The sequence below is a fragment of the Microcaecilia unicolor genome, chromosome 5 (assembly GCF_901765095.1).
Source record: "Microcaecilia unicolor chromosome 5, aMicUni1.1, whole genome shotgun sequence".
Classification (NCBI taxonomy): domain Eukaryota; kingdom Metazoa; phylum Chordata; class Amphibia; order Gymnophiona; family Siphonopidae; genus Microcaecilia; species Microcaecilia unicolor.
In genome coordinates this window covers 351230270-351241593 of record NC_044035.1, presented here as the reverse complement: position 1 = coordinate 351241593, position 11324 = coordinate 351230270, and the positions used below count along the sequence as shown (strand labels likewise).

The following is an 11324-nucleotide window of genomic DNA, read 5'->3' as shown; positions in this document are numbered from 1 at the left end:
GGGATTTGTCCTGTGAACGGAGGTTACGGGCGGGAACGTAAGGGGAGATGAGGGTAGAAAGATAGTGAGGGGCAGCAGACTGAGTGCATTTGTAGGTAAGAAGGAGAAGCTTGAATTGAAAGCGGTATCTGATAGGAAGCCAGTGAAGTGACCTGAGAAGAGGGATGATATGAGTATATCGGTTCTGGCGGAATATAAGATGTGCAGCAGAGTTCTGAACAGATTGAAGGGGGGATAGATGGCTAAGTGGGAGGCCGGTGAGGAGTAAGTTGCAGTAGTCAATGCGAGAGGTAATGAGAGCGTGGACGAGAGTTCGGGTGGCGTGTTCAGAGAGGAAAGGGCGAATTTTGCTGATGTTAAAGAGGAAGAAGCGACAGGTCTTGGCTATCTGCTGGATATGCGCAGAGAAGGAGAGGGAGGAGTCAAAGATGACTCAAAGGTTGCGGGCAGATGAGACTACTACTACTACTACTTAACATTTCTAAAGCGCTACTAGGGTTACGCAGCGCTGTACAATTTACATAGAGGGACAGTCCCTGCTCAAAGAGCTTACAATCTAGTAGACAAGTGAACGGTCAAATTGGGGCAGTCTAGATTTACTGAACGGTAAGTTAGGTGCCGAACGCAGCATTGAAGAGGTGGGCTTTAAGCAAAGACTTGAAGACGGGCAGGGAGGGGGCTTGGAGTAAGGGCTCAGGAAGGTTGTTCCAAGCATAGGGTGAGGCGAGGCAGAATGAGCGGAGCCTGGAGTTGGCGGTGGTGGAGAAGGGTACTGAGAGGAAGGATTTGTCCTGTGAACGGAGGTTACGGGCGGGAACGTAAGGGGGGATGAGGGTAGAAAGGTGCTGACATCAAATCATGGCATGTACTGTTCCACATTCTATTAGAGGTCATTTATGATGTAAGTGGACACTTGTGTACATGAATGAGCCGTGCGGCTCCTTATAGAATTACACCCCAAAGCTGGAGCAAGGAGTAGCTTAGTAAAAGGGCTGCACTAGCGTTAGAGCGTGTTTTTGATGCGTGCTGAGGCTATCCTTTTTTTCTTAAAAATAAATTACCATGCAGCAGGGGTGGACTGAGGGTGTTCTGGGACCCCCGCCTAGCCGCTGCCTGACACCCCCTGCCACCCCCGCTGCCCTGGTCCTACTTGAGGGGTCCTGGTAGTCTGGTGGCCCCTACTGAGGACTTACATATATTATTCCAAGCTATATTATTATAACACTAGTAAAAGAGGCCCGTTTCAGAGCAAATGAAACAGGCGCTAGCAAGGTTTTCGTCGCCAACACCCCCCCCCCTCCCTGGCCAACCCCTTCGTTGTTCTGCCATTGCTCCGCCCCCAACGTCATGACGTTTGACGCGAGGGCGGGGCCTGGATCGATTTCCCACCCCACCCCCGCCTCCCTGCCTCCCTCCCTGCCAACCCTTTGTTGTTCTGCCATTGCTCCGCCCTCGAGGGCGGGGCCCGGAGCGATTTTGTTGGCTTCACCACCACGAACCTTCGAACCTTTTTGAAGGAAGTCAGGGCTTGGCTTCAGTGTTGTCAGTGTCCTCAGAACGTTGAGGGTGAGTTTTATTATAGTAGATAGTAACATAGTAGATGACGGCAGAAAAAGATCTGCATTGGCCCATCCAGTCTGCCCAACAAGATAAACTCATATGTGCTACTTTTTGTGTATACCTTACCTTGATTTGTACCTGTCCTTTTCAGGGCACAGAACGTGTAAGTCTGCCGAGCACTATCCCCCCTCCCAACCACCAGTCCCGCCTCCCACCACCGGCTCTGGCACAGACCGTATAAGTCTGCCCAGCACCATCCCCACCTCCCAACCACCAGTCCCGCCTCCCACCACCGGCTCTGGCACAGACCATATAAGTCTGCCCAGCACCATCCCCGCCTCCTGCCACTGGCTCTGCCACCCAATCTCGGCTAAGCTCCTGAGGATCCATTCCTTCTGAACAGGATTCCTTTATGTTTATCCCACGCATGTTTGAATTCCGTTACCATTTTCATTTCCACCACCTCCCGCGGGAGGGCATTCCAAGCATCCACCACTCTCTCTGTGGGAAAAATACTTCCTGACATTTTTCTTGAGTCTGCCCCCCTAAATATTATTTATTATTACTATTTGTTATATTTGTATCACACATTTTCCAACCTATTTGCAGGCTCAATGTGGCTTACATAGTACCATAATGGCATTCGCCAAGTCCGGTAAAGAAACAAATACAAGGTGGTATTGTGGTCGAATAAAGGTGCATACGTTTCAGGTATAGTAGGGCTCGAGGAGAGGAATGGTTATATAGTGTCCATTACGAGCTTTGGTTTTGCTGTGTTGCAGAGTGTAGGTGTTTATATTGGGTCAATGGGGTATGCCTTTTTGAACAGGTTGTTTTTTAGTGATTTCCTGAAGTTAAGGTGGCCGTAGATTGTTGTCACAGCTTTTGGCAATGCGTTCCATAGTTTTGTGTTTATGTAGGAGAAGCTGGATGCATAGAAACGGTGCCTCGTCGGGGTTACGGCGGCCGGCAGTAGCGGTAAAAAGCGTGCAGGCTCGGCGCTTACTTCAGTTTTCCCTTCGCTCAGCGTTATCCACTGACAAGCCTTCAATAATATTGCAGTTTAGAGTCTGAAAACTAGTCATTTAGGGGTCCTTTCACTAAGGTGCTCTAACAACAGATTAGTGTGTGTTAAGTGCCACCCTTCCCCAGGAGTTGAGCCCCTGGATGCAGGCGGCCGACAGGACTTACAGGACAGGGCAGGGACTGAAAGCTGCAACCAGCCACTAAAACAGGGAACAAACACTGACAAACACGAGACAGAACTGAAAGCTGCCAGGCAGCCACTGAACAAGAAACACAGACAAACAGAAACTAAACACAAAAGACAAACAAGGAACAAGACTAGGAAAAAAAACAAACCCCAAGCCAAACTACACACAGACTAACCAGAATCAGACAAGAACTAGAATAAAAGCCAAACTAGGCAGAAGTGCAATAAGCACCAACAAACCAGGGCCTTAGGCGATGCAAAAGCAAAGCAGAGAGCTTCCAAATGGCTAATAAGCCCAGCAGCAGCTGAGATTCAGCTGCAGCAATCACCAGGCAGGTACTGGTGCTGTGCAGGCTCAAACAAGACAAGCAAGTCTGGCAGACCGGAAGATCCGGACTGGGCTGAAGTCTGGAACGGGAAACAGCACACAGACAATCCAATGCAGCCACCAGGGGGCGAGATGACTGAGAGCCTGAAACCAGGGCATGACCATGACAGTGCCTTAGTAAAAGGTCCCCTAAGTGAATTGAATCCAATCAAAATGGTATCAGCCTACATTTCTTTTCCTTGTTAGGTTCCTTTATGCCTCTGCATTCAAGTGAACTAACATTGTAGGAACAATACTTTAACTATATAGAGAGGTGTGGTAGCCGTGTTAGTCCACTCTTAAAGGTTATCAATAGAAATCAAACAAAATAAAACATGGAAAAGAAAATAAGGTGATACCTTTTTTATTGGACATAACTTAATACATTTCTTGATTAGCTTTCAAAGGTTGCCCTTCTTCATCAGATTGGAAATAAGCAAATGTGTTGGCAGATAGTATATATAAGAGAAACATCAAAGCATCACTTTGACAGTCTGACAGAGTGGGAGGGTGGGGGTATGCATGGGGACATCAAAGCATTTCATTGATATTCTAACAGGATGGGTGTTGGTAGGTGAGAGGAGGATAATAAACATAGAAATAAACAGAGAAATACAGCTTTATGGTTTATAATGGGTTAGAAAACCCAGATCCTTATTAAGTCCTGTTTGTTGGGTGTCAAAATATTCAATCATGCAATCAAACAGGCCAGATGATTAAGACAAGATTCAATCTGCACAGACATCACATGAAAATAGCCGGTGCCAGTCAAGCCCCTACCCCTGTGGGCCAACACTTCACAAGACCAGAACATTGCACCAGTGATTTCACAGTAAGAATACTGAAAGGTAATTTTAAAACAGTACAGGAACGTAAGACCTTTGAAATAAGAATGATTGAATATTTTGACACCCAACAAACAGGACTTAATAAGGATCTGGGTTTTCTAACCCATTATAAAACATAAGCTGTATTTCTCTGTTTATTTCCCTCCTCTCACCTACCAACACCCATCCTGTTAGAATATCAATGAAATGCTTTGATGTCCCCATGCATACCCCCACCCTCCCACTCTGTCAGACTGTCAAAGTAATGCTTTGATGTTTCTCTTATATATACTATCTGCTACCTCATTTGCTTATTTCTGATCTGAAGAAGGGCAACCTTCGAAAGCTAATCAAGAAATGTATTAAGTTATGTCCAATAAAAAAGGTATCATCTTATTTTCTTTTCCATGTTTTATTTTGTTTGATTTCTATAGATTCTACATGGAATGTTGCTATTCCACTAGCAACATTCCATGTAGAAGTCGGCCCTTGCAGATCACCAATGTGGCTGCGCAGGCTTCTGCTTCTGTGAGTCTGACGTCCTGCACGTACGTGCAGGACGTCAGACTCACAGAAACAGAAGCCTGCGCATCCTTCTACATGGAACGTTGCTAGTGGAATAGCAACATTCCATGTAGAATCTCCAATAGTAGCAACATTCCATGTAGAATCTCCAATGGTATCTATTTTACTGTCATAGTAATGCTTGAATGTTTTCTCTTATATACACTGTCAGCTAGCACATTTGCTTATTTCCGATCTGAGGAAGAAGGGCAACCTTCGAAAGCTAATCAAGAAATGTATTAAGTTATGTCCAATAAAAAAGGTATCATCTTATTTTCTTTTCCATTTTTTATTTTGTTTGATTTCTATTGATAACCTTTAACTATATAGAAATAGGATCTGGCCTGTGGAATCATTCCACCAAAGCAGCACTGCCTGAGGAAGAATGGGGCCCATTTGCAGCCACTCCTGCATCTTTTGAGGTAAATTCCAGGAAGACATGTTGAGGGCCTTTCATTAACTTGTTACTTGAGGCAGTGGCGTTCCTGGCCTGGATGGCACCTGGGGTGGAGCGCCGATGCGCCCCCCCCTGCTAAATTACACCTTCCCCCCCCCTGGCAAAATGACCCCCCCCCCCGGGTGCACGGCGCTGGGGGGTGCCGCGGCCGCGCCTGCTCCAAGTTCGCTAAACTTCGCTTCACTGCAGCTCCCTCTGCCACGGAACAGGAAGTAACCTGTTCCGTGGCAGAGGGAGCTGCAGCGAACGAGCGATGAACTTTAGCGAACTCGGAGCAGGCACGCGCCGCAGCACCCCTCAGCGGCGTGCACCCAGGGCGGACCGCCCCCCCCCCTTGGTACGCCACTGACTTGGGGACCTTTGCCTATTTATTTAAAATTTATATATCACTAGCAACCTGAATTTGTTAAATCTCTTCCCTTCCCCTCCAATACAAAGACCAAACTCCCAAAACCATCACCCTTAATAACCCTGCTAACACCCTCACCACCACCCCTCTTATTCATTCTTGAAAGCGCAAAACCCTTATGCTAAAAACTACACTAGCTACCAATCAAATAACGTATTACCTTCAAAATCTGCACCGTGGTTCACAAAATTATGTACGGCGAAGCCCCAGGATACATGACTGACCTAATAGACCTACCAAAAAGAAACACATCCGGTTCAGCAACAACATACCTACATCTCCACTACCCAAGCTGCAAAGGATTTAAATACAAATCAACTTATGCATCCAGTTTTTCCTACTTCAGCACACAACTATGGAACGCATTACCAAAAGCCGTGAAAACAACGTACGACCACCTAAACTTCCGGAAAACACTAAAAACTAACCTGTTCAAAAAGGCATACCCTACCGAGCCAACTTAACTGCCAAAACCCTGCAACACAACAAAACCAAAACAAGTAATGGTATAACACAACTCTTCTGTTCGACGATTCCCTATATATCTGTTCCAATTATCCAATTCTACCACTACATCACCTTGTAATTGTTCATACGGAAGTCGGCGTATGCCTCTCCGGTACTCTGTAAGCCACATTGAACCTGCAAATAGGTGGGGAAATGTGGGATACAAATGTAAACAATAAATAAAGTCCAAGCCTTCTGCTAATCACAACTGAAAAAGTGTGCCTGAATAACCAGGTGAGATCAGAACAAAAAAACAATTACATCTTGAATGTATACTACTGCATCTGACAACAGATAAAGAATATGAAGGGAAAGGGACTTAATATACTGCCTTTCTGTGGTTTTTCCAACTACATTCAAGGTGGATTAGGTGACTTGCCCAGAGTCACAAGGAGCTGTAGTGGGAATTGAACCCAGTTCCCCAGCATCAAAGTCTGCTGCACTAACCACTAGGCTACTCCTCCTGTCCTGTGTCCTTGACTTACTTTGAGATTGTCATACCATAAGACTCTAGTTCATACCTACGGTCTACATTTCTTTTCAACTAGGGATCTTCTTCCTTTTCTATATATACTAGGTTAGACTATATATGTGGCACCTGAAAAATCTGCGTGCAAAAACAATCCACCTAGGCATATTCTGCAAAGTACGCCTACATCTTATAGTATCAGCTTAACGTTCCGCACAGTATATAGAATACGGTCAGCGCTTCTGCACGCGATTACATTTGGTTGCGCCCATTTAGGCTATGTTTTGCTTGGCATAAATCCCGATGCTTATATTAGGCGCAGAACGGGTATATTCTAAAAGAACGTGCAGAGATTGTAGAAATGCCCACACCCCACCCATGGCCACACCCCCTTTTCAACTATGCAACTTAGAATTTAGGCGTACCACATTACAGAATACACTTAATGAGTTGTGCATGTGAATCTTAATACCAATTATTGCTGATAATTGCTTGTTAACATCCAATTAACAGCACTGATTAGCTAGTTAGGCAATTAAGTTGTGTGTATTGTTATTAGAATATGTAAGATTTCCATGCGGAAATCAAGCCGCAATATATAGAATCTGGGGGGACTGTGTATATTGGACTGAAAGATTCGTATATCTTTTCAGATCATTGTGTGCTTTTTGCCAGCATAATAATACATTCAATTATTGTTTTGGACTGCTTTTGATTTTAAATCCTGCTTTGATTCAGGAGCCAGACATGCTTTAATAATGCCCCGTAGCACTTAGGCCCTGACTGGCAGTGAAGATCAATAAATTAAGCCACCTTACTAATACAGTGCAGGTATGTATGGGTTCATGTGGACACCTTAGGAACACATGGGAGTGGGAGTTAGGAGGGGAGGGAAGGGTAGAGAAAGGGAGGGGAAGAATAATACACAATCCACAATGGTAACTGACATTTGGACATGTCTACGTGCTAACATATTGATTTAACGATTGTGAGGGATATTTACTTTATAATTGGATGTTACTCCTCCAAGAAATATAGATGACTATAAATCGTCACTAAGCAAATTGAAGAATTATAAAAGGACGAATATAAAAGGGGGGGGGAAGGGGGGGCTAGGGGGAAGGGAGGAAATGTTATAAAAAAGGTTGATGATAAACTTTACCATGTCATTACTCCTTTGAAAGTTTTGTTGATGCCATTTTGTCTCTGTCGTTACTGCATGTATTTCTCCTCGTTTATCATCAATAAAAAATTATGAAACATACTAATACAGTGCAATCCGCTTAAGTGCAAGAGTCTGGGACCAAAGAAATGCATGCAGTTAACCGGAGCGTGCACTTAACCGTTGTGACCCAAAGAAGCTTGACATCTGATAAACATATGTACAGTACTGTTTATTACTATAAGTACAGTATACAGTCTCCGTTAACTAACGTTAGGCTTACTTGAAATATTAATTTATAGTCCTCTGTACACTATTGGGTCTGTGAGTTCCATAGACTACATCTGCCAGACGGTAAAAACTGTCATAGCACTGACATCCAGTGGCCTTCAGATAGGCCCGCACGGTGTTGAGACTCTTCAACGCTCTTGCAAAAGTGACAGGAGGAGGTTGTTGAATTTCGTCTGCATGTGGCTCGCTGCTCATTTCATCATCTGTTTCATTATCAGCCATTGTTGCCTGCGTGTAGGCGCATATCTCGACATCAGTGCTATCGTCAGCTGTTTGTAGATCATAATCAACAGCTACGTAGTGATAAAACTCCTCTTCAGTAACACAGGCTGGGATGTCAATAACCTCTTCATCTGACGCTTTTGCAACAGCTGCATCTGTTTCGTCCCTCTCCACATCCTTAACAAAGCTTGCCCGCTTGTAGCAGTTCACAATGGTTGCCTGTGTAACATGATTCCAGGCTTCTTTGTGCATATGTAGGGAATCCAACAGTGATAGATTACGAGCAAGTTCAACAGCACATTTGTCCTTTGCAGTCTGGTCATCCATAACGCTCATCAGATGACATAGCACAAGAGCCCGATAATGTTGTTTGAAATTGGCTATTATGCCCTGATCCATAGGTTGGTGGCAGGAAGACCACCTTGACGTTAGCCAGACATCATCACTGTGTGCAGCACAATTATCACAAAGCAACAAAATCTGATGCTTTTGTGCCCGCATTCTAGTGTCTAACTTCTTTAGCCACTGCTTCCAAATTTCCCCAGTCATCCATGAATTTGCGTTAGCCTCGTATGACACAGGAAGTCGCTTAACTTTCTTGAAGCAACGGGGCTGTTTGCTCTTTCCAATGACGAGGGGTTCCAACTTCTCACTCCCATAAGTTTGTCCCCATAGAAACTGATGGTGCCAAAAACGGGACCGAAGTACGGCACGCAGTTAAACAGAGCACGCGCTTATCCGACGTGCACTTAAATGGAGTGCACTGTACTTGAAGAGAAATACTGGGACCAGATTGCAGTTTAGATTAATGTCTGTTTTTTAAATATATCATAAGACTTTACTGAAGGTTTTGCAGAGAAAAAGAGAACATGGCTGCAGGTAAAGAACATATGGCCTATCCAGTTTGCCCACCCAGGGCCGTGCCGACACGGTAAGCGAATCAGATACTGGGCCAGCATGATCAGAAAAAGAAAGTCACCAGCCAACAAAGGTAGAAAAAAATCGTTTTATTTTCATTTTAGTGTTTGGAATATGTCCACTTTGAGAATTTAAATCTGCTATCTTATTTTGCAATGTATAGCAGTCTCCAAGAGACTGGGCTCTGAGTGAGCCAGGGAGGCAGTTACAAGGGCTGGCCATTCCTAATTATGCTAATAGTTTTTAATAGGCTAAGTCCCACTGAAAAGCCTCTTTATAAAGGCAGTGCTTTCTCTGGAGAGCAGTGTTAAGAAACAGCAGGAATTGTGTTTATTTTTTTAAACTGCTTTCCTGTGTAAACTAATTTACAGTTTTCTAGTATATGCTTGACATTGAAGGGTGTGGTAGACCCTTTTGTCGGGTCTGGCTGGGCCTGTAGTTTTCAGTCTAAAGGAAAGACAGGTAGCAATGGAGAAACATCTAATGAAGAAGCGAGACGGGGGGATGGGGGGGCACCAACTGATAGTCTGCAGGGGGGCACCAGAGACCCTGTGCCCACCCAAGCCATCTAGCTAGGTGTAGAATCATGTCTCTCTCTCAGGGATCTTCTATGCTTGTCCCATGCTTTATTCAGTTCTGATCAGGGTTGCCAGGTGGAAAATATTTTTCCAGCCTAAAGGAGCCCAAAATCCAGCCCAAAACCCGCCCAAACTCAAACCCCGCCCCTGACACCCCCGCACCCCGCGTCATCACCCCCGCCCCCGCCGTCATCACCCCCGCCCCCGCCGTCATCGGCCCCGCCTTCCCCGTCACTAACCCCGCCTCCCACATCTCTAACCCCGCCTCCCACGTCACTAACCCCGCCTCCCACGTCACTAACCCCGCCCAAAAACGTCACTAACCCCGCCCACCGCGGCCAAAAAAGCCACCTAAAAAAACCGCCCGAAGCACAAAAACCAGCCCAAAAAACCGCAACCCGCCGCGGGCAAAAATTTCCCGCGGCGGGTCGCAGAAAACCGCCCACCTGGCAACACTGGTTCTGATGTGGCCCTTGTCTTCACCCCCTCCACTGGCTTGTTGTTTCCCTGCATTCACCACCCTTTCTGTAGATTATTCTGGAGTCTATCTATTTTTACCCTTATCCTATGACCCATTGTTCCAGAACCTCTTTTCTGTTGAAAGTGGCCCATTTAAATGTCTCTTTCATGCTTTCTCAATCCTGCCTTTTCTCTAGGGTATACATGCTTAGCTTTTTAAGTATGTCCCTGGGTGTCTTATGACCATAGGCCAGAGGCGCCGACTCCGTGGGTGCTGTGGGTGCTCAAGCACCCCCAATATTTTGAAACCTGCCCTCCTTGCTTTCCTGCAGCTCAGCCAGCACTTAAAACTGATTTTACCTGAGCACACAGCAGTGAAAGCAAAACAGGCTGGAGCTCAGCAGGCTGCCTCTCTGAGGTCCCACCCTCATTTCCTGTTTACACAAGGGCGGGAGGCTGAGAGAGATAAGGAGAGAAGACAAGAGGTAGCCTGCTGTGCTGTGCCCTTCAGTCAGGTAAATCAAAGCAATAGATTTTAAACTAACAGGAGGTAGAAAAAAGTTTAATTTGTGTTGTCCTCTTATTTCATGAAAAAATGTGTCTTTGAAAGTGAGACTAAAGTGCCCTAAGGGCTCATGTTTAGGGTTACTTTTTTCTTTTCAGTTAATGGCCATGATTTGTCTTAATATTTATAATAAATTTCTCCTGCCTACACCCCTCAAACAGACTGCAAGCACCGAGTCTTTCCCGATTAAATGATGCTCTGTTTTATCTCTGGCTGCTGTTACAAATGTTTAAAAAGGTCAAATGTCATTTGAACCTTAAACTGCTGTGACACATACTGATGAGAAACCAAAAGGAGATGGTGCAATGGCAAGAAAAACATTTTTTTGTTCTCTGTTTTAAAATTGTAATTGAAATGCTAAAGAAGGGTTTATGGTTCTTCTAGCCGAGAATGTAGAAAAATCACTTTGCATTTTGAAAAGTAGCCTGTTCAGAAGTTTGGGCAGGGTTAGTGTCTTTGTGCTGCACTTTTAATAGGAGTGGTATGTTAAGTCTTATTCCTTTACTATTGGAACCAGCTACTCCTGAGCTTTGTGTAGTAGACTACATTAATTGTATTCTAGCATAATTTGAAGAACGGTGGTTGCACCAGGGAACTATCCATAACTAGTAAAATATGCACAGTGTTTCCTTTGAAATACAATCTCAAATGAGAATAGGATAAAATCTCTCTATATAAAACGCACCTCCAACGTTCTAATGAAGCCTCTCTTAGCCAACATTCTAAAAGTGAAGGGGGTGAGATCGCATTGTGTCT

The 11324-nt window shown here is 44.9% G+C and overlaps 1 protein-coding gene across 1 annotated transcript in view; it reads left to right on the top strand.

Moving 5' to 3' along the window:
• Nucleotides 1–10478: 10478 nt before the first annotated feature.
• FBXO31 (F-box protein 31) overlaps nucleotides 10479–11324 on the top strand; it is an 86242-nt gene continuing 85396 nt past the window's right edge. The window contains exon 1 of the mRNA XM_030204561.1: nucleotides 10479–10518. The gene's annotated coding sequence lies outside the window, so the exon portion shown is untranslated. The remainder of the gene's footprint in view (nucleotides 10519–11324) is intronic.